Source organism: Lissotriton helveticus, chromosome 6 (genome assembly GCF_964261635.1).
Source record: "Lissotriton helveticus chromosome 6, aLisHel1.1, whole genome shotgun sequence".
NCBI classification, from domain to species: domain Eukaryota; kingdom Metazoa; phylum Chordata; class Amphibia; order Caudata; family Salamandridae; genus Lissotriton; species Lissotriton helveticus.
In genome coordinates this window covers 368,112,491-368,136,581 of record NC_136067.1, presented here as the reverse complement: position 1 = coordinate 368,136,581, position 24,091 = coordinate 368,112,491, and positions in this window count along the sequence as shown.

Here is a 24,091-nt window from a genome sequence, read left to right as displayed (position 1 = left end):
GTTAATTGTGCACTGTGGAGGAAATGACTTGGGCACTTTGACTGGGGTAGGAATGGAAATGCTTTTAAAGGACACCTTTGAGCAATTGATGGCACTTTTTCCTCAAACTGCCTTGGTATATTCAAATATATGCCAAAGACAGAAATGGAGGTGGTCGAACCAATTTTGTCCACAAATTGAGAAATCGAGGAAGCATGTAAACAAATCTGTTTCAGCTTACATGAGAGACCATGGAATGGGCTCCATCTACAACAATAACTTACGTTACTACATGCAAGATATCTACAGAGGAGATGGAGTTCACTTCTCAGATGAAGGGAACAGAGTTTTCATTCTGAATTTAAAAATGTGCATTGGTACCTACTTGTAAGTACCTAAATGTACCATAAACCCAAAAGCTCTTCTCAGAGCTACCCTACATCTGATCACTCACAATTATTATTTTACTCTAACTTTTTTCACTAATTTTCAACAAAGTACGCTCCCCGGAGCGCTACCCGGTACGCGAACCGGAGGCTAACCGCGCGAAATTTTTTTAAAAAATGATTTTTTTTCACACATATGGGCCTCCTCAGCCACCCTCAGAAAACCTAGGGGGTCAAAATACGTCTAACGTGCCCCCTTCTACCCATTCTGAACATTATTTGCCCTCCATCTTGTATCTTTATTCGACCGAAACACAAAATGGTGGACTCCCGTAACGCTGCCGGTTCGCGTACCGGGGCGCTCACCAGGAAGCGCTCATTAAAAAAGGTGGGAAAGTAATTTACAGAAGAAACCCTGGAGACACTTTCACCAAATATAGATTAGCTCATACTACATATCAATCCCTACCATTTTCACACATTTGGTTGGAATTCCATTTAGCCATTTAGCCTGTAGACCTCTCTAAATACCCTGAGGTAAATTACTTCACAAAACACATCTGAAGTGTTGGAATTGACAACCAATTAAAATGTTACTTTCATTTTCTACTTTTTTTACCTGACATTTGATTGGTTATGTACCTGAATATATATAAAAAAAGAGAGAGAAACACAGCCATTTTGACTACTACTTCCTGAACTACATTGCAAGATCATTTTTACTCACAACTTAAACTTGTTTTTAAAAGGTAAGATATTATTTTATAAATTTGAAAACATTTTCAGATAGTTATATACTATCCCTCTGTAAGAGTTAGACATTGAGAAAGGCTTGTTTATTATAATTATGGATTGATTTAGGTTTCTGTGGTATTATTATGAATTTACATAGGCTTTCTCACAGGCACTTTTTAATAGTACTACTTCATGCCTCAAAAGTACCTGTCTGAACTTAAACCCAACAGTGCCCTATCTCTACTGATATATTTATTTTTTATTCAAATTTCAGCACAAAAATGCAAGGAGAACAGAACGTTTCCTTTGAAATTGTCCTAGACATGAATAATGAGGAAATAATTGAACCCATTGACTTGGAATTCATGGATGAATCACGAGACCATGAACTTCTACAATGTGTAGAATCTGTGGATCATTTACTTCATTATGATGACGGTCAAATGTGGGAAGTTATGTTCACTCAAGAAGAGGACATATCGGACAGTCAAATCTTAGACGTTCTATTAAATTTTGAAAAAGAATCAGAAAAATAAAATTATATTTAATAATAAAAAATTGTTTGAGTCTTTAATCATTTTTATATGTAATTCATAAACTAGTACCAAATTGATTATAATGTAAAGTCAGACTTATATTATACTGTGCACAATTCCAAAAATAAATTTATATTTAATAATCATAAATACTGCTACTTAAATAACAAAAAAACAAAAAAAAACAACAAAAAGAACAATCAATAAACATACAATATTTCAAAATATCATAGTCTATCATTCTTTTTTCCTTATAGTACGCTCCCCGGACCGCTTCCCGGTGCGCGTACCGGGCGCTACCCACGCAAAAAAAACAAAAAACATTTTTTTTTTGTTGCCCCGCGGGGCCCTTTTCAAAGCCTCCACATCAAACCTAGGGGGTCAGGAAGGATCTACTATGCCCCCTTATGGTCATTTCCCCCTTTGTTTTGGCCTCCTCTTGTCTCTCGATCCTACCGAGAGACAAGATGGCGGCCGCTCCGGACTGTTTAGAATGTTGACAGACACCGGAGAGCCAATCAGCTTCGCTTCGCGAAGTTCCGTTACGCGTCAGGTACGCGAACCGGGGCGCTGCCCGGAGCGCGCTTACAGATATATATATATTTTTTTGAACGTTAATTTCTCAAAATCCACTGGAGCACATATATTGAGACCTAGCAAAGGCACATCGGGCTACCAGTCCCTACAATTTTGCCAATTTTCGTGCAAATCCATTCAGCCGTTCGGGCTAAAAGTGAGGCCAACCGCCCTATGGAAATTAACATGGGAAAAACGCGTTTTGGGACCCCCCTTTTTTCTCGGCCCCCCCTTGACAAACCCCCCCCACATTTTCAGGGGCTGCTCAGAAACAAAATGTTCCATTTTCCTGAAAATTTCAGCCAATTCCGTCCACAAACGCCAAAGTTATTAGACATAGAATTTTTAAAAATCCCATAGAGAAAAAATCCTAACTATATATACCTACTGGCGACCGCCAGTAGGTAATATATATATATATATACACATATATACATATATAAGCACTGAGGAAGGCTTGTGTTAAGCCGAAATGCATTTGCTGCTGCCAACTGATACCACCGAGAAATAAAGGGCTTCCACATGACCCCCCTCTGGCCTCCGCGCTTCTCTTTTTAAGGGAAGTGGTTTGTGTATATATATATATATATATATATATATATATATATATCAATGCTCCAAGGTGTCCACCTTTGAGTAGCACGCGAACAGCAGCTTGGTTTATGTATAGGTGAGGACGGGGATCCATTCGTAGACGCCGCTCCGTACGGGATCTGCCCGACGCGTTTCGAAGCTCCATATGCTTCTCTTCAGGGGCTTTAACGGAAGCGGTGTGCGCAACCGCCGACCCACTTCCCCATTTTATATATAACACACCCACCGATGGGAGGCTCAAATGAGACTGTGCATTCTGGGAAGTGTGGTCCGGGAAGCACACAATCAAGTCATGTATGGACTCCACAAGGGGGCCCGTCCTCGATTCCAAGTACGACTGCTGCTTCACTTTCGTGACCCCCAGGGTACCGGGGTGGTGCATATTCCGCGGCTGGATGGCCGCGTATAAATCAATGCTCCAAGGTGTCCACCTTTGAGTAGCACGCGAGCAGCAGCTTGGTTTATGTATAGGTGAGGACGGGGATCCATTCGTAGACGCCGCTCCGTACGGGATCTGCCTGACGCGTTTCGAAGCTCCATATGCTTCTCTTCAGGGGCTTTAACGGAAGCGGTGTGCGCAACCGCCGACCCACTTCCCCATTTTATATATAACACACCCACCGATGGGAGGCTCAAATGAGACTGTGCATTCTGGGAAGTGTGGTCCGGGAAGCACACAATCAAGTCCTGTATGGACTCCACAAGTGGGCCCGTCCTCGATTCCAAGTACGACTGCTGCTTCACTTTCGTGACCCCCAGGGTACCGGGGTGGTGCATACTCCGCGGCTGGACGGCCGCGTATAAATCAATGCTCCAAGGTGTCCACCTTTGAGTAGCACGCGAACAGCAGCTTGGTTTATGTATAGGTGAGGACGGGGATCCATTCGTAGATGCCGCTCCGTACGGGATCTGCCCGACGCGTTTCGAAGCTCCATATGCTTCTCTTCAGGGGCTTTAACGGAAGCGGTGTGCGCAACCGCCGACCCACTTCCCCATTTTATATATAACACACCCACCGATGGGAGGCTCAAATGAGACTGTGCATTCTGGGAAGTGTGGTCCGGGAAGCACACAATCAAGTCCTGTATGGACTCCACAAGTGGGCCCGTCCTCGATTCCAAGTACGACTGCTGCTTCACTTTCGTGACCCCCAGGGTACCGGGGTGGTGCATACTCCGCGGCTGGACGGCCGCGTATAAATCAATGCTCCAAGGTGTCCACCTTTGAGTAGCACGCGAACAGCAGCTTGGTTTATGTATAGGTGAGGACGGGGATCCATTCGTAGACGCCGCTCCGTACGGGATCTGCCCGACGCGTTTCGAAGCTCCATATGCTTCTCTTCAGGGGCTTTAACGGAAGCGGTGTGCGCAACCGCCGACCCACTTCCCCATTTTATATATAACACACCCACCGATGGGAGGCTCAAATGAGACTGTGCATTCTGGGAAGTGTGGTCCGGGAAGCACACAATCAAGTCCTGTATGGACTCCACAAGTGGGCCCGTCCTCGATTCCAAGTACGACTGCTGCTTCACTTTCGTGACCCCCAGGGTACCGGGGTGGTGCATACTCCGCGGCTGGACGGCCGCGTATAAATCAATGCTCCAAGGTGTCCACCTTTGAGTAGCACGCGAACAGCAGCTTGGTTTATGTATAGGTGAGGACGGGGATCCATTCGTAGACGCCGCTCCGTACGGAATCTGCCCGACGCGTTTCGAAGCTCCATATGCTTCTCTTCAGGGGCTTTAACGGAAGCGGTGTGCGCAACCGCCGACCCACTTCCCCATTTTATATATAACACACCCACCGATGGGAGGCTCAAATGAGACTGTGCATTCTGGGAAGTGTGGTCCGGGAAGCACACAATCAAGTCCTGTATGGACTCCACAAGTGGGCCCGTCCTCGATTCCAAGTACGACTGCTGCTTCACTTTCGTGACCCCCAGGGTACCGGGGTGGTGCATACTCCACGGCTGGACGGCCGCGTATAAATCAATGCTCCAAGGTGTCCACCTTTGAGTAGCACGCGAACAGCAGCTTCGTTTATGTATAGGTGAGGACGGGGATCCATTCGTAGACGCCGCTCCGTACGGGATCTGCCCGACGCGTTTCGAAGCTCCATATGCTTCTCTTCAGGGGCTTAAACAGAAGCGGTGTGCGCAACCGCCGACCCACTTCCCCATTTTATATATAACACACCCACCGATGGGAGGCTCAAATGAGACTGTGCATTCTGGGAAGTGTGGTCCGGGAAGCACACAATCAAGTCCTGTATGGACTCCACAAGTGGGCCCGTCCTCGATTCCAAGTACGACTGCTGCTTCACTTTCGTGACCCCCAGGGTACCGGGGTGGTGCATACTCCGCGGCTGGACGGCCGCGTATAAATCAATGCTCCAAGGTGTCCACCTTTGAGTAGCACGCGAACAGCAGCTTGGTTTATGTATAGGTGAGGACGGGGATCCATTCGTAGATGCCGCTCCGTACGGGATCTTCCCGACGCGTTTCGAAGCTCCATATGCTTCTCTTCAGGGGCTTTAACGGAAGCGGTGTGCGCAACCGCCGACCCACTTCCCCATTTTATAAATAACACACCCACCGATGGGAGGCTCAAATGAGACTGTGCATTCTGGGAAGTGTGGTCCGGGAAGCACACAATCAAGTCCTGTATGGACTCCACAAGTGGGCCCGTCCTCGATTCCAAGTACGACTGCTGCTTCACTTTCGTGACCCCCAGGGTACCGGGGTGGTGCATACTCCGCGGCTGGACGGCCGCGTATAAATCAATGCTCCAAGGTGTCCACCTTTGAGTAGCACGCGAACAGCAGCTTGGTTTATGTATAGGTGAGGACGGGGATCCATTCGTAGACGCTGCTCCGTACGGGATCTGCCCGACGCGTTTCGAAGCTCCATATGCTTCTCTTCAGGGGCTTTAACGGAAGCGGTGTGCGCAACCGCCGACCCACTTCCCCATTTTATATATAACACACCCACCGATGGGAGGCTCAAATGAGACTGTGCATTCTGGGAAGTGTTGTCCGGGAAGCACACAATCAAGTCCTGTATGGACTCTACAAGTGGGCCCGTCCTCGATTCCAAGTACGACTGCTGCTTCACTTTCGTGACCCCCAGGGTACCGGGGTGGTGCATACTCCGCGGCTGGACGGCCGCGTATAAATCAATGCTCCAAGGTGTCCACCTTTGAGTAGCACGCGAACAGCAGCTTGGTTTATGTATAGGTGAGGACGGGAATCCATTTGTAGACGCCGCTCCGTACGGGATCTGCCCGACGCGTTTCGAAGCTCCATATGCTTCTCTTCAGGGGCTTTAACGGAAGCGGCGTGCGCAACCGCCGACCCACTTCCCCATTTTATATATAACACACCCACCGATGGGAGGCTCAAATGAGACTGTGCATTCTGGGAAGTGTGGTCCGGGAAGCACACAATCAAGTCCTGTATGGACTCCACAAGTGGGCCCGTCCTCGATTCCAAGTACGACTGCTGCTTCACTTTCGTGACCCCCAGGGTGGTGCATACTCCGCGGCTGGACGGCCGCGTATAAATCAATGCTCCAAGGTGTCCACCTTTGAGTAGCACGCGAACAGCAGCTTGGTTTATGTATAGGTGAGGACGGGGATCCATTCGTAGACGCCGCTCCGTACGGGATCTGCCCGACGCGTTTCGAAGCTCCATATGCTTCTCTTCAGGGGCTTTAACGGAAGCGGTGTGCGCAACCGCCGACCCACTTCCCCATTTTATATATAACACACCCACCGATGGGAGGCTCAAATGAGACTGTGCATTCTGGGAAGTGTTGTCCGGGAAGCACACAATCAAGTCCTGTATGGACTCCACAAGTGGGCCCGTCCTCGATTCCAAGTACGACTGCTGCTTCACTTTCGTGACCCCCAGGGTACCGGGGTGGTGCATACTCCGCGGCTGGACGGCCGCGTATAAATCAATGCTCCAAGGTGTCCACCTTTGAGTAGCACGCGAACAGCAGCTTGGTTTATGTATAGGTGAGGACGGGGATCCATTCGTAGACGCCGCTCCGTACGGGATTTGCCCGACGCGTTTCGAAGCTCCATATGCTTCTCTTCAGGGGCTTTAACGGAAGCGGTGTGCGCAACCGCCGACCCACTTCCCCATTTTATATATAACACACCCACCGATGGGAGGCTCAAATGAGACTGTGCATTCTGGGAAGTGTGGTCCGGGAAGCACACATTCAAGTCCTGTATGGACTCCACAAGTGGGCCCGTCCTCGATTCCAAGTACGACTGCTGCTTCACTTTCGTGACCCCCAGGGTACCGGGGTGGTGCATACTCCGCGGCTGGACGGCCGCGTATAAATCAATGCTCCAAGGTGTCCACCTTTGAGTAGCACGCGAACAGCAGCTTGGTTTATGCATAGGTGAGGACAGGGATCCATTCGTAGACGCCGCTCCGTACGGAATCTGCCCGACGCGTTTCGAAGCTCCATATGCTTCTCTTCAGGGGCTTTAACGGAAGCGGTGTGCGCAACCGCCGACCCACTTCCCCATTTTATATATAACACACCCACCGATGGGAGGCTCAAATGAGACTGTGCATTCTGGGAAGTGTGGTCCGGGAAGCACACAATCAAGTCCTGTATGGACTCCACAAGTGGGCCTGTCCTCGATTCCAAGTACGACTGCTGCTTCACTTTCGTGACCCCCAGGGTACCGGGGTGGTGCATACTCCGCGGCTGGACGGCCGCGTATAAATCAATGCTCCAAGGTGTCCACCTTTGAGTAGCACGCGAACAGCAGCTTCGTTTATGTATAGGTGAGGACGGGGATCCATTCGTAGACGCCGCTCCGTACGGGATCTGCCCGACGCGTTTCGAAGCTCCATATGCTTCTCTTCAGGGGCTTTAACGGAAGCGGTGGGCGCAACCGCCGACCCACTTCCCCATTTTATATATAACACACCCACCGATGGGAGGCTCAAATGAGACTGTGCATTCTGGGAAGTGTGGTCCAGGAAGCACACAATCAAGTCCTGTATGGACTCCACAAGTGGGCCCGTCCTCGATTCCAAGTACGACTGCTGCTTCACTTTCGTGACCCCCAGGGTACCGGGGTGGTGCATACTCCACGGCTGGACGGCCGCGTATAAATCAATGCTCCAAGGTGTCCACCTTTGAGTAGCACGCGAACAGCAGCTTGGTTTATGTATAGGTGAGGACGGGGATCCATTCGTAGATGCCGCTCCGTACGGGATCTTCCCGACGCGTTTCGAAGCTCCATATGCTTCTCTTCAGGGGCTTTAACGGAAGCGGTGTGCGCAACCGCCGACCCACTTCCCCATTTTATAAATAACACACCCACCGATGGGAGGCTCAAATGAGACTGTGCATTCTGGGAAGTGTGGTCCGGGAAGCACACAATCAAGTCCTGTATGGACTCCACAAGTGGGCCCGTCCTCGATTCCAAGTACGACTGCTGCTTCACTTTCGTGACCCCCAGGGTACCGGGGTGGTGCATACTCCGCGGCTGGACGGCCGCGTATAAATCAATGCTCCAAGGTGTCCACCTTTGAGTAGCACGCGAACAGCAGCTTGGTTTATGTATAGGTGAGGACGGGGATCCATTCGTAGACGCTGCTCCGTACGGGATCTGCCCGACGCGTTTCGAAGCTGCATATGCTTCTCTTCAGGGGCTTTAACGGAAGCGGTGTGCGCAACCGCCGACCCACTTCCCCATTTTATATATAACACACCCACCGATGGGAGGCTCAAATGAGACTGTGCATTCTGGGAAGTGTTGTCCGGGAAGCACACAATCAAGTCCTGTATGGACTCCACAAGTGGGCCCGTCCTCGATTCCAAGTACGACTGCTGCTTCACTTTCATGACCCCCAGGGTACCGGGGTGGTGCATACTCCGCGGCTGGACGGCCGCGTATAAATCAATGCTCCAAGGTGTCCACCTTTGAGTAGCACGCGAACAGCAGCTTGGTTTATGTATAGGTGAGGACGGGAATCCATTCGTAGACGCCGCTCCGTACGGGATCTGCCCGACGCGTTTCGAAGCTCCATATGCTTCTCTTCAGGGGCTTTAACGGAAGCGGTGTGCGCAACCGCCGACCCACTTCCCCATTTTATATATAACACACCCACCGATGGGAGGCTCAAATGAGACTGTGCATTCTGGGAAGTGTGGTCCGGGAAGCACACAATCAAGTCCTGTATGGACTCCACAAGTGGGCCCGTCCTCGATTCCAAGTACGACTGCTGCTTCACTTTCGTGACCCCCAGGGTGGTGCATACTCCGCGGCTGGACGGCCGCGTATAAATCAATGCTCCAAGGTGTCCACCTTTGAGTAGCACGCGAACAGCAGCTTGGTTTATGTATAGGTGAGGACGGGGATCCATTCGTAGACGCCGCTCCGTACGGGATCTGCCCGACGCGTTTCGAAGCTCCATATGCTTCTCTTCAGGGGCTTTAACGGAAGCGGTGTGCGCAACCGCCGACCCACTTCCCCATTTTATATATAACACACCCACCGATGGGAGGCTCAAATGAGACTGTGCATTCTGGGAAGTGTGGTCCGGGAAGCACACAATCAAGTCCTGTATGGACTCCACAAGTGGGCCCGTCCTCGATTCCAAGTACGACTGCTGCTTCACTTTCGTGACCCCCAGGGTACCGGGGTGGTGCATACTCCGCGGCTGGACGGCCGCGTATAAATCAATGCTCCAAGGTGTCCACCTTTGAGTAGCACGCGAACAGCAGCTTGGTTTATGTATAGGTGAGGACGGGGATCCATTCGTAGACGCTGCTCCGTACGGGATCTGCCCGACGCGTTTCGAAGCTCCATATGCTTCTCTTCAGGGGCTTTAACGGAAGCGGTGTGCGCAACCGCCGACCCACTTCCCCATTTTATATATAACACACCCACCGATGGGAGGCTCAAATGAGACTGTGCAATCTGGGAAGTGTGGTCCGGGAAGCACACAATCAAGTCCTGTATGGACTCCACAAGTGGGCCCGTCCTCGATTCCAAGTACGACTGCTGCTTCACTTTCGTGACCCCCAGGGTACCGGGGTGGTGCATACTCCGCGGCTGGACGGCCGCGTATAAATCAATGCTCCAAGGTGTCCACCTTTGAGTAGCACGCGAACAGCAGCTTGGTTTATGTATAGGTGAGGACGGGGATCCATTCGTAGACGCCGCTCCGTACGGAATCTGCCCGACGCGTTTCGAAGCTCCATATGCTTCTCTTCAGGGGCTTTAACGGAAGCGGTGTGCGCAACCGCCGACCCACTTCCCCATTTTATATATAACACACCCACCGATGGGAGGCTCAAATGAGACTGTGCATTCTGGGAAGTGTGGTCCGGGAAGCACACAATCAAGTCCTGTATGGACTCCACAAGTGGGCCCGTCCTCGATTCCAAGTACGACTGCTGCTTCACTTTCGTGACCCCCAGGGTACCGGGGTGGTGCATACTCCGCGGCTGGACGGCCGCGTATAAATCAATGCTCCAAGGTGTCCACCTTTGAGTAGCACGCGAACAGCAGCTTCGTTTATGTATAGGTGAGGACGGGGATCCATTCGTAGACGCCGCTCCGTACGGGATCTGCCCGACGCGTTTCGAAGCTCCATATGCTTCTTTTCAGGGGCTTTAACGGAAGCGGTGTGCGCAACCGCCGACCCACTTCCCCATTTTATATATAACACACCCACCGATGGGAGGCTCAAATGAGACTGTGCATTCTGGGAAGTGTGGTCCGGGAAGCACACAATCAAGTCCTGTATGGACTCCACAAGTGGGCCCGTCCTCGATTCCAAGTACGACTGCTGCTTCACTTTCGTGACCCCCAGGGTACCGGGGTGGTGCATACTCCACGGCTGGACGGCCGCGTATAAATCAATGCTCCAAGGTGTCCACCTTTGAGTAGCACGCGAACAGCAGCTTGGTTTATGTATAGGTGAGGACGGGGATCCATTCGTAGATGCCGCTCCGTACGGGATCTTCCCGACGCATTTCGAAGCTCCATATGCTTCTCTTCAGGGGCTTTAACGGAAGCGGTGTGCGCAACCGCCGACCCACTTCCCCATTTTATAAATAACACACCCACCGATGGGAGGCTCAAATGAGACTGTGCATTCTGGGAAGTGTGGTCCGGGAAGCACACAATCAAGTCCTGTATGGACTCCACAAGTGGGCCCGTCCTCGATTCCAAGTACGACTGCTGCTTCACTTTCGTGACCCCCAGGGTACCGGGGTGGTGCATACTCCGCGGCTGGACGGCCGCGCATAAATCAATGCTCCAAGGTGTCCACCTTTGAGTAGCACGCGAACAGCAGCTTGGTTTATGTATAGGTGAGGACGGGGATCCATTCGTAGACGCTGCTCCGTACGGGATCTGCCCGACACGTTTAGAAGCTCCATATGCTTCTCTTCAGGGGCTTTAACGGAAGCGGTGTGCGCAACCGCCGACCCACTTCCCCATTTTATATATAACACACCCACCGATGGGAGGCTCAAATGAGACTGTGCATTCTGGGAAGTGTTGTCCGGGAAGCACACAATCAAGTCCTGTATGGACTCCACAAGTGGGCCCGTCCTCGATTCCAAGTACGACTGCTGCTTCACTTTCGTGACCCCCAGGGTACCGGGGTGGTGCATACTCCGCGGCTGGACGGCCGCGTATAAATCAATGCTCCAAGGTGTCCACCTTTGAGTAGCACGCGAACAGCAGCTTGGTTTATGTATAGGTGAGGACGGGAATCCATTTGTAGACGCCGCTCCGTACGGGATCTGCCCGACGCGTTTCGAAGCTCCATATGCTTCTCTTCAGGGGCTTTAACGGAAGCGGTGTGCGCAACCGCCGACCCACTTCCCCATTTTATATATAACACACCCACCGATGGGAGGCTCAAATGAGACTGTGCATTCTGGGAAGTGTGGTCCGGGAAGCACACAATCAAGTCCTGTATGGACTCCACAAGTGGGCCCGTCCTCGATTCCAAGTACGACTGCTGCTTCACTTTCGTGACCCCCAGGGTACCGGGGTGGTGCATACTCCGCGGCTGGACGGCCGCGTATAAATCAATGCTCCAAGGTGTCCACCTTTGAGTAGCACGCGAACAGCAGCTTGGTTTATGTATAGGTGAGGACAGGGATCCATTCGTAGACGCCGCTCCGTACGGAATCTGCCCGACGCGTTTCGAAGCTCCATATGCTTCTCTTCAGGGGCTTTAACGGAAGCGGTGTGCGCAACCGCCGACCCACTTCCCCATTTTATATATAACACACCCACCGATGGGAGGCTCAAATGAGACTGTGCATTCTGGGAAGTGTGGTCCGGGAAGCACACAATCAAGTCCTGTATGGACTCCACAAGTGGGCCCGTCCTCGATTCCAAGTACAACTGCTGCTTCACTTTCGTGATCCCCAGGGTACCGGGGTGGTGCATACTCCGCGGCTGGACGGCCGCGTATAAATCAATGCTCCAAGGTGTCCACCTTTGAGTAGCACACGAACAGCAGCTTCGTTTATGTATAGGTGAGGACGGGGATCCATTCGTAGAAGCCGCTCCGTACGGGATCTGCCCGACGCGTTTCGAAGCTCCATATGCTTCTCTTCAGGGGCTTTAACGGAAGCGGTGTGCGCAACCGCCGACCCACTTCCCCATTTTATATATAACACACCCACCGATGGGAGGCTCAAATGAGACTGTGCATTCTGGGAAGTGTGGTCCGGGAAGCACACAATCAAGTCCTGTATGGACTCCACAAGTGGGCCTGTCCTCGATTCCAAGTACGACTGCTGCTTCACTTTCGTGACCCCCAGGGTACCGGGGTGGTGCATACTCCGCGGCTGGACGGCCGCGTATAAATCAATGCTCCAAGGTGTCCACCTTTGAGTAGCACGCGAACAGCAGCTTCGTTTATGTATAGGTGAGGACGGGGATCCATTCGTAGACGCCGCTCCGTACGGGATCTGCCCGACGCGTTTCGAAGCTCCATATGCTTCTCTTCAGGGGCTTTAACGGAAGCGGTGGGCGCAACCGCCGACCCACTTCCCCATTTTATATATAACACACCCACCGATGGGAGGCTCAAATGAGACTGTGCATTCTGGGAAGTGTGGTCCAGGAAGCACACAATCAAGTCCTGTATGGACTCCACAAGTGGGCCCGTCCTCGATTCCAAGTACGACTGCTGCTTCACTTTCGTGACCCCCAGGGTACCGGGGTGGTGCATACTCCACGGCTGGACGGCCGCGTATAAATCAATGCTCCAAGGTGTCCACCTTTGAGTAGCACGCGAACAGCAGCTTGGTTTATGTATAGGTGAGGACGGGGATCCATTCGTAGATGCCGCTCCGTACGGGATCTTCCCGACGCGTTTCGAAGCTCCATATGCTTCTCTTCAGGGGCTTTAACGGAAGCGGTGTGCGCAACCGCCGACCCACTTCCCCATTTTATAAATAACACACCCACCGATGGGAGGCTCAAATGAGACTGTGCATTCTGGGAAGTGTGGTCCGGGAAGCACACAATCAAGTCCTGTATGGACTCCACAAGTGGGCCCGTCCTCGATTCCAAGTACGACTGCTGCTTCACTTTCGTGACCCCCAGGGTACCGGGGTGGTGCATACTCCGCGGCTGGACGGCCGCGTATAAATCAATGCTCCAAGGTGTCCACCTTTGAGTAGCACGCGAACAGCAGCTTGGTTTATGTATAGGTGAGGACGGGGATCCATTCGTAGACGCTGCTCCGTACGGGATCTGCCCGACGCGTTTCGAAGCTGCATATGCTTCTCTTCAGGGGCTTTAACGGAAGCGGTGTGCGCAACCGCCGACCCACTTCCCCATTTTATATATAACACACCCACCGATGGGAGGCTCAAATGAGACTGTGCATTCTGGGAAGTGTTGTCCGGGAAGCACACAATCAAGTCCTGTATGGACTCCACAAGTGGGCCCGTCCTCGATTCCAAGTACGACTGCTGCTTCACTTTCATGACCCCCAGGGTACCGGGGTGGTGCATACTCCGCGGCTGGACGGCCGCGTATAAATCAATGCTCCAAGGTGTCCACCTTTGAGTAGCACGCGAACAGCAGCTTGGTTTATGTATAGGTGAGGACGGGAATCCATTCGTAGACGCCGCTCCGTACGGGATCTGCCCGACGCGTTTCGAAGCTCCATATGCTTCTCTTCAGGGGCTTTAACGGAAGCGGTGTGCGCAACCGCCGACCCACTTCCCCATTTTATATATAACACACCCACCGATGGGAGGCTCAAATGAGACTGTGCATTCTGGGAAGTGTGGTCCGGGAAGCACACAATCAAGTCCTGTATGGACTCCACAAGTGGGCCCGTCCTCGATTCCAAGTACGACTGCTGCTTCACTTTCGTGACCCCCAGGGTGGTGCATACTCCGCGGCTGGACGGCCGCGTATAAATCAATGCTCCAAGGTGTCCACCTTTGAGTAGCACGCGAACAGCAGCTTGGTTTATGTATAGGTGAGGACGGGGATCCATTCGTAGACGCCGCTCCGTACGGGATCTGCCCGACGCGTTTCGAAGCTCCATATGCTTCTCTTCAGGGGCTTTAACGGAAGCGGTGTGCGCAACCGCCGACCCACTTCCCCATTTTATATATAACACACCCACCGATGGGAGGCTCAAATGAGACTGTGCATTCTGGGAAGTGTGGTCCGGGAAGCACACAATCAAGTCCTGTATGGACTCCACAAGTGGGCCCGTCCTCGATTCCAAGTACGACTGCTGCTTCACTTTCGTGACCCCCAGGGTACCGGGGTGGTGCATACTCCGCGGCTGGACGGCCGCGTATAAATCAATGCTCCAAGGTGTCCACCTTTGAGTAGCACGCGAACAGCAGCTTGGTTTATGTATAGGTGAGGACGGGGATCCATTCGTAGACGCTGCTCCGTACGGGATCTGCCCGACGCGTTTCGAAGCTCCATATGCTTCTCTTCAGGGGCTTTAACGGAAGCGGTGTGCGCAACCGCCGACCCACTTCCCCATTTTATATATAACACACCCACCGATGGGAGGCTCAAATGAGACTGTGCAATCTGGGAAGTGTGGTCCGGGAAGCACACAATCAAGTCCTGTATGGACTCCACAAGTGGGCCCGTCCTCGATTCCAAGTACGACTGCTGCTTCACTTTCGTGACCCCCAGGGTACCGGGGTGGTGCATACTCCGCGGCTGGACGGCCGCGTATAAATCAATGCTCCAAGGTGTCCACCTTTGAGTAGCACGCGAACAGCAGCTTGGTTTATGTATAGGTGAGGACGGGGATCCATTCGTAGACGCCGCTCCGTACGGAATCTGCCCGACGCGTTTCGAAGCTCCATATGCTTCTCTTCAGGGGCTTTAACGGAAGCGGTGTGCGCAACCGCCGACCCACTTCCCCATTTTATATATAACACACCCACCGATGGGAGGCTCAAATGAGACTGTGCATTCTGGGAAGTGTGGTCCGGGAAGCACACAATCAAGTCCTGTATGGACTCCACAAGTGGGCCCGTCCTCGATTCCAAGTACGACTGCTGCTTCACTTTCGTGACCCCCAGGGTACCGGGGTGGTGCATACTCCGCGGCTGGACGGCCGCGTATAAATCAATGCTCCAAGGTGTCCACCTTTGAGTAGCACGCGAACAGCAGCTTCGTTTATGTATAGGTGAGGACGGGGATCCATTCGTAGACGCCGCTCCGTACGGGATCTGCCCGACGCGTTTCGAAGCTCCATATGCTTCTTTTCAGGGGCTTTAACGGAAGCGGTGTGCGCAACCGCCGACCCACTTCCCCATTTTATATATAACACACCCACCGATGGGAGGCTCAAATGAGACTGTGCATTCTGGGAAGTGTGGTCCGGGAAGCACACAATCAAGTCCTGTATGGACTCCACAAGTGGGCCCGTCCTCGATTCCAAGTACGACTGCTGCTTCACTTTCGTGACCCCCAGGGTACCGGGGTGGTGCATACTCCACGGCTGGACGGCCGCGTATAAATCAATGCTCCAAGGTGTCCACCTTTGAGTAGCACGCGAACAGCAGCTTGGTTTATGTATAGGTGAGGACGGGGATCCATTCGTAGATGCCGCTCCGTACGGGATCTTCCCGACGCATTTCGAAGCTCCATATGCTTCTCTTCAGGGGCTTTAACGGAAGCGGTGTGCGCAACCGCCGACCCACTTCCCCATTTTATAAATAACACACCCACCGATGGGAGGCTCAAATGAGACTGTGCATTCTGGGAAGTGTGGTCCGGGAAGCACACAATCAAGTCCTGTATGGACTCCACAAGTGGGCCCGTCCTCGATTCCAAGTACGACTGCTGCTTCACTTTCGTGACCCCCAGGGTACCGGGGTGGTGCATACTCCGCGGCTGGACGGCCGCGCATAAATCAATGCTCCAAGGTGTCCACCTTTGAGTAGCACGCGAACAGCAGCTTGGTTTATGTATAGGTGAGGACGGGGATCCATTCGTAGACGCTGCTCCGTACGGGATCTGCCCGACACGTTTAGAAGCTCCATATGCTTCTCTTCAGGGGCTTTAACGGAAGCGGTGTGCGCAACCGCCGACCCACTTCCCCATTTTATATATAACACACCCACCGATGGGAGGCTCAAATGAGACTGTGCATTCTGGGAAGTGTTGTCCGGGAAGCACACAATCAAGTCCTGTATGGACTCCACAAGTGGGCCCGTCCTCGATTCCAAGTACGACTGCTGCTTCACTTTCGTGACCCCCAGGGTACCGGGGTGGTGCATACTCCGCGGCTGGACGGCCGCGTATAAATCAATGCTCCAAGGTGTCCACCTTTGAGTAGCACGCGAACAGCAGCTTGGTTTATGTATAGGTGAGGACGGGAATCCATTTGTAGACGCCGCTCCGTACGGGATCTGCCCGACGCGTTTCGAAGCTCCATATGCTTCTCTTCAGGGGCTTTAACGGAAGCGGTGTGCGCAACCGCCGACCCACTTCCCCATTTTATATATAACACACCCACCGATGGGAGGCTCAAATGAGACTGTGCATTCTGGGAAGTGTGGTCCGGGAAGCACACAATCAAGTCCTGTATGGACTCCACAAGTGGGCCCGTCCTCGATTCCAAGTACGACTGCTGCTTCACTTTCGTGACCCCCAGGGTACCGGGGTGGTGCATACTCCGCGGCTGGACGGCCGCGTATAAATCAATGCTCCAAGGTGTCCACCTTTGAGTAGCACGCGAACAGCAGCTTGGTTTATGTATAGGTGAGGACAGGGATCCATTCGTAGACGCCGCTCCGTACGGAATCTGCCCGACGCGTTTCGAAGCTCCATATGCTTCTCTTCAGGGGCTTTAACGGAAGCGGTGTGCGCAACCGCCGACCCACTTCCCCATTTTATATATAACACACCCACCGATGGGAGGCTCAAATGAGACTGTGCATTCTGGGAAGTGTGGTCCGGGAAGCACACAATCAAGTCCTGTATGGACTCCACAAGTGGGCCCGTCCTCGATTCCAAGTACAACTGCTGCTTCACTTTCGTGATCCCCAGGGTACCGGGGTGGTGCATACTCCGCGGCTGGACGGCCGCGTATAAATCAATGCTCCAAGGTGTCCACCTTTGAGTAGCACACGAACAGCAGCTTCGTTTATGTATAGGTGAGGACGGGGATCCATTCGTAGACGCCGCTCCGTACGGGATCTGCCCGACGCGTTTCGAAGCTCCATATGCTTCTCTTCAGGGGCTTTAACGGAAGCGGTGTGCGCAACCGCCGACCCACTTCCCCATTTTATATATAACACACCCACCGATGGGAGGCTCAAATGAGACTGTGCATTCTGGGAAGTGTGGTCCGGGAAGCACACAATCAAGTCCTGTATGGACTCCACAAGTGGGCCCGTCCTCGATTCCAAGTACGACTGCTGCTTCACTTTCGTGACCCCCAGGGTACCGGGGTGGTGCATACTCCACGGCTGGACGGCCGCGTATAAATCAATGCTCCAAGGTGTCCACCTTTGAGTAGCACGCGAACAGCAGCTTGGTTTATGTATAGGTGAGGACGGGGATCCATTCGTAGATGCCGCTCCGTACGGGATCTTCCCGACGCGTTTCGAAGCTCCATATGCTTCTCTTCAGGGGCTTTAACGGAAGCGGTGTGCGCAACCGCCGACCCACTTCCCCATTTTATAAATAACACACCCACCGATGGGAGGCTCAAATGAGACTGTGCATTCTGGGAAGTGTGGTCCGGGAAGCACACAATCAAGTCCTGTATGGACTCCACAAGTGGGCCCGTCCTCGATTCCAAGTACGACTGCTGCTTCACTTTCGTGACCCCCAGGGTACCGGGGTGGTGCATACTCCGCGGCTGGACGGCCGCGTATAAATCAATGCTCCAAGGTGTCCACCTTTGAGTAGCACGCGAACAGCAGCTTGGTTTATGTATAGGTTAGGACGGGAATCCATTCGTAGACGCCGCTCCGTACGGGATCTGCCCGACGCGTTTCGAAGCTCCATATGCTTCTCTTCAGGGGCTTTAACGGAAGCGGTGTGCGCAACCGCCGACCCACTTCCCCATTTTATATATAACACACCCACCGATGGGAGGCTCAAATGAGACTGTGCATTCTGGGAAGTGTGGTCCGGGAAGCACACAATCAAGTCCTGTATGGACTCCACAAGTGGGCCCGTCCTCGATTCCAAGTACGACTGCTGCTTCACTTTCGTGACCCCCCAGGGTGGTGCATACTCCGCGGCTGGACGGCCGCGTATAAATCAATGCTCCAAGGTGTCCACCTTTGAGTAGCACGCGAACAGCAGCTTGGTTTATGTATAGGTGAGGACGGGGATCCATTCGTAGACGCCGCTCCGTACGGGATCTGCCCGACGCGTTTCGAAGCTCCATATGCTTCTCTTCAGGGGCTTTAACGGAAGCGGTGTGCGCAACCGCCGACCCACTTCCCCATTTTATATATAACACACCCACCAATGGGAGGCTCAAATGAGACTGTGCATTCTGGGAAGTGTGGTCCGGGAAGCACACAATCAAGTCCTGTATGGACTCCACAAGTGGGCCCGTCCTCGATTCCAAGTACGACTGCTGCTTCACTTTCGTGACCCCCAGGGTACCGGGGTGGTGCATACTCCGCGGCTGGACGGCCGCGTATAAATCAATGCTCCAAGGTGTCCACCTTTGAGTAGCATGCGAACAGCAGCTTGGTTTATGTATAGGTGAGGACGGGGATCCATTCGTAGATGCCGCTCCGTACGGGATCTTCCCGACGCGTTTCGAAGCTCCATATGCTTCTCTTCAGGGGCTTTAACGGAAGCGGTGTGCGCAACCGCCGACCCACTTCCCCATTTTATATATAACACACCCACCGATGGGAGGCTCAAATGAGACTGTGCATTCTGGGAAGTGTTGTCCGGGAAGCACACAATCAAGTCCTGTATGGACTCCACAAGTGGGCCCGTCCTCGATTCCAAGTACGACTGCTGCTTCACTTTCGTGACCCCCAGGGTACCGGGGTGGTGCATACTCCGCGGCTGGACGGCCGCGTATAAATCAATGCTCCAAGGTGTCCACCTTTGAGTAGCATGCGAACAGCAGCTTGGTTTATGTATAGGTGAGGACGGGGATCCATTCGTAGACGCCGCTCCGTACGGGATCTGCCCGACGCGTTTCGAAGCTCCATATGCTTCTCTTCAGGGGCTTTAACGGAAGCGGTGTGCGCAACCGCCGACCCACTTCCCCATTTTATATATAACACACCCACCGATGGGAGGCTCAAATGAGACTGTGCATTCTGGGAAGTGTGGTCCGGGAAGCACACAATCAAGTCCTGTATGGACTCCACAAGTGGGCCCGTCCTCGATTCCAAGTACGACTGCTGCTTCACTTTTGTGACCACCAGGGTGGTGCATACTCCGCGGCTGGACGGCCGCGTATAAATCAATGCTCCAAGGTGTCCACCTTTGAGTAGCACGCGAACAGCTGCTTGGTTTATGTATAGGTGAGGACGGGGATCCATTCGTAGACGCCGCTCCGTACGGGATCTGCCCGACGCGTTTCGAAGCTCCATATGCTTCTCTTCAGGGGCTTTAACGGAAGCGGTGTGCGCAACCGCCGACCCACTTCCCCATTTTATATATAACACACCCACCGATGGGAGGCTCAAATGAGACTGTGCATTCTGGGAAGTGTGGTCCGGGAAGCACACAATCAAGTCCTGTATGGACTCCACAAGTGGGCCCGTCCTCGATTCCAAGTACGACTGCTGCTTCACTTTCGTGACCCCCAGGGTACCGGGTGGTGCATACTCCGCGGCTGGAAGGCCGCGTATAAATCAATGCTCCAAGGTGTCCACCTTTGAGTAGCACGCGAACAGCAGCTTGGTTTATGTATAGGTGAGGACGGGGATCCATTCGTAGATGCCGCTCCGTACGGGATCTGCCTGACGCGTTTCGAAGCTCCATATGCTTCTCTTCAAGGGCTTTAACGGAAGCGGTGTGCGCAACCGCCGACCCACTTCCCCATTTTATATATAACACACCCACCGATGGGAGGCTCAAATGAGACTGTGCATTCTGGGAAGTGTGGTCCGGGAAGCACACAATCAAGTCCTGTATGGACTCCACAAGTGGGCCCGTCCTCGATTCCAAGTACGACTGCTGCTTCACTTTCGTGACCCCCAGGGTACCGGGGTGGTGCATACTCTGCGGCTGGACGGCCGCGTATAAATCAATGCTCCAAGGTGTCCACCTTTGAGTAGCACGCGAACAGCAGCTTGGTTTATGTATAGGTGAGGACGGGGATCCATTCGTAGACGCCGCTCCGTACGGGATCTGCCTGACGCGTTTCGAAGCTCCATATGCTTCTCTTCAGGGGCTTTAACGGAAGCGGTGTGCGCAGCCGCCGACCCACTTCCCCATTTTATATATAACACACCCACCGATGGGAGGCTCAAATGAGACTGTGCATTCTGGGAAGTGTGGTCCGGGAAGCACACAATCAAGTCCTGTATGGACTCCACAAGTGGGCCCGTCCTCGATTCCAAGTACGACTACTGCTTCACTTTCGTGACCCCCAGGGTACCGGGGTGGTGCATACTCCGCGGCTGGACGGCCGCATATAAATCAATGCTCCAAGGTGTCCACCTTTGAGTAGCACGCGAACAGCAGCTTGGTTTATGTATAGGTGAGGACGGGGATCCATTCGTAGACGCTGCTCCGTACGGGATCTGCCCGACGCGTTTCGAAGCTCCATATGCTTCTCTTCAGGGGCTTTAACGGAAGCGGTGTGCGCAACCGCCGACCCACTTCCCCATTTTATATATAACACACCCACCGATGGGAGGCTCAAATGAGACTGTGCATTCTGGGAAGTGTGGTCCGGGAAGCACACAATCAAGTCCTGTATGGACTCCACAAGTGGGCCCGTCCGGAGCTGCGTCTACGAATGGATCCCCGTCCTCACCTATACATAAACCAAGCTGCTGTTCGCGTGCGACTCAAAGGTGGACACCTTGGAGCATTGATATATATATATATATATATATATATATATATATATATATATATATTACCTACTGGCAGTCGCCAGTAGGTAGTTATAGTTAGGATCGTTTTCCATAGGAAATCCACAACATTCTATTGGGAATAACTTTGGCGCCGAATGAGGGATCTGCCTGTAATTTTCCTTAACTTTGCCTCGCTGCGCTCCGCTCCTTCCCTGAATGTTTCGGGGGGATCCGTCAAGCTGGGGCCGAGATAAAAGGAGGGTCCCAAAACGTGCTTTCCTATGTTAATTTCCATAGGGCGGTTGGACTCACTTTTAGCCCGAACGGCTGAATGGATTTCCACCAAACTTGGCAAAATTGTAGGGACTGGTACCCCGATGTGCCTTTGCTATGTCTCAAGATATATGCTCCAGTGGTTTTTATGAAAATTAACTTGAAAAAATATATATTGGGCTATATATATGTTAGAGCCCAAATGTAGCCCAATGTAGCCCAATGTAGCCCAAAGATGGCCACCAGAGACAAAAAAAACAAATGTAGCCCAAATATCAGCCAGATGTAGCCCAACTATAGCCCAATGACAGAATGTCCCAGAGTGTTCTAAAGAACAACTAGAGCGCTAACAGTCTTACTTATGACAAAAGTATGGCTTACCTGAAGTCATCTTGATTGGAATAAAGTGGTAACACTTAAAACATTTAATTTGCAAAGGAACAAAATGAGGGGGTTCATTTTGCCATAGAAATTATGATTAGTGCTGAAAAAAGAAAAATTAGGGCACATTTTGAGTGACTTCTCAAATCCTCTTATATTTCATTAAAAAAATTCTGATATGCAGTCTCCCAAGATGGCCACAGAGACAAAAGAGCCCATAAGTAGCCCAAATATCAGCCAGATGTAGCCCAACTATAGCCCAATGACAGAATGTCTCAGAGTGTTCTAAAGAACAACTAGAACGCTAACAGTCTTACTTATGACAAAAGTATGGCACACCTGAAGTCATCTTGATTGGAATAAAGTGATAACACTTAATACATTTAATTTGAAAAGGAACAAAATGAGGGGTTTCATTTTGCCATAGAAATTTTATATATATATATATATATATATATATATATATATATATATATATTCACTGAAAAAACCATAGGTTTCACACTAGTTATAGTTAGGAATTAGCATTTAAAAAACCTATTAAATTCACTGAAAAAACCATAGGTTTCACACCAGTTATAGTTAGGTGGAAATTGTACTCGCATAAAACCATTAAAATTCCCACGTTATAGTTAGTTGGACTCACTATAACTTGCGCGTGCAATGCACTGCTGGTGACGTCACATATTACATCACTCATGACATGGTCAGTGACATCACTCATGACATCACTCATGACATCTTAGCATTGTCATTCAGTTCCAATAAGTAAGAATAATATGAAATGTTAATAACCGATCTACATGAACTTGTGTTTCAGTCTTGATAGCTCTAATATACAACAAATCAAATATATATCCATTGTTTTGCGTAGGATTTTGATATTCCTCTTAGGATGGTGGTACAATATGCATTTAAGCACAATAGATGGTTCAATATAATAATAACCCGTACTACATATCCCAACATGCACCAGTAGGAACACAATTTAATTCCAAAATCCATACATATGCAATTCCATATATATATATTATATTAGGAGCTAGCAGGCTGGAAATCTTTATTTACATTGATGTGAGGAGTTCAGATGTTTTTCACAAATTCAATACGATTGGTTTGAATTAATTTATTAATTATTTATTGGTGGATTAATATAAGATTTCATCGTGTATTTATACGGTGTATTAATGTTACACAAGCCGGCTGGCAAAAGAAATATTCAAATGTTTAAAACTGACAAATGCTTCGGACATAAAACCTAACTCGGAGAGTATGTTTTTTATGTTAATTGTTAATCATGTGACACATCATGGTGGTTTTAAAAAACTTTCAGAGCAACGCCATTCTGTGAATGTGATCAAGGTCAGTCCATCCGACCGAAACGAGTAATGACTTTGTTGGTGAGCTGGAATAAAGATTTTCACGCCAAATCCAAATGGAGTTCGCGCCTTCTTCATCGCCGTTGGGAGGTTGAGGAAGGAAATCCCGTTTGAATATATATATATATATAGATCCACGGCTGTATTGTATGTGCATTTCTTGCACAGTGATTAATTATACCTTCCACTATAGCGTCTGTATCCATCTTTGGGTTGTATAATGTTACACTGTATAGTGTTGTAAACTTTGTACATATGGTTTATACTACCACTACAAAATGGAGCACGCAGTTGATGGGAGGGATTGAGTCCTCTTTCTACGCTCATGAATAGGATGTCTCCCTTATACGAATCAGATGTTTATATAAATGTACCTGGGTTGTGCGTGTGAACACACACACTGAAGAAGGCAGATCGCCGAAACGCGTCTGTGGTGTAGCTTTTCATAAATAAACTAACTCTGTGACGAGGAACCTCCCGAGTGCTGTTTTTCATTCCTGGGGACCAGCTGGGAATCGACGAGCGTAGTAATATATATATATATATATATATATATATATATATATATATATTCACTGAAAAAACCATAGGTTATAGACCATATATAGTTAGGAATTAGCATTTAAAAAACCTTATTTTACTCACACAAAACCATTGAAATTCCATATATAGTTAGTTGCACTAACTATATATTGCGCACCCGCAATCCACTGCTGATGATGTC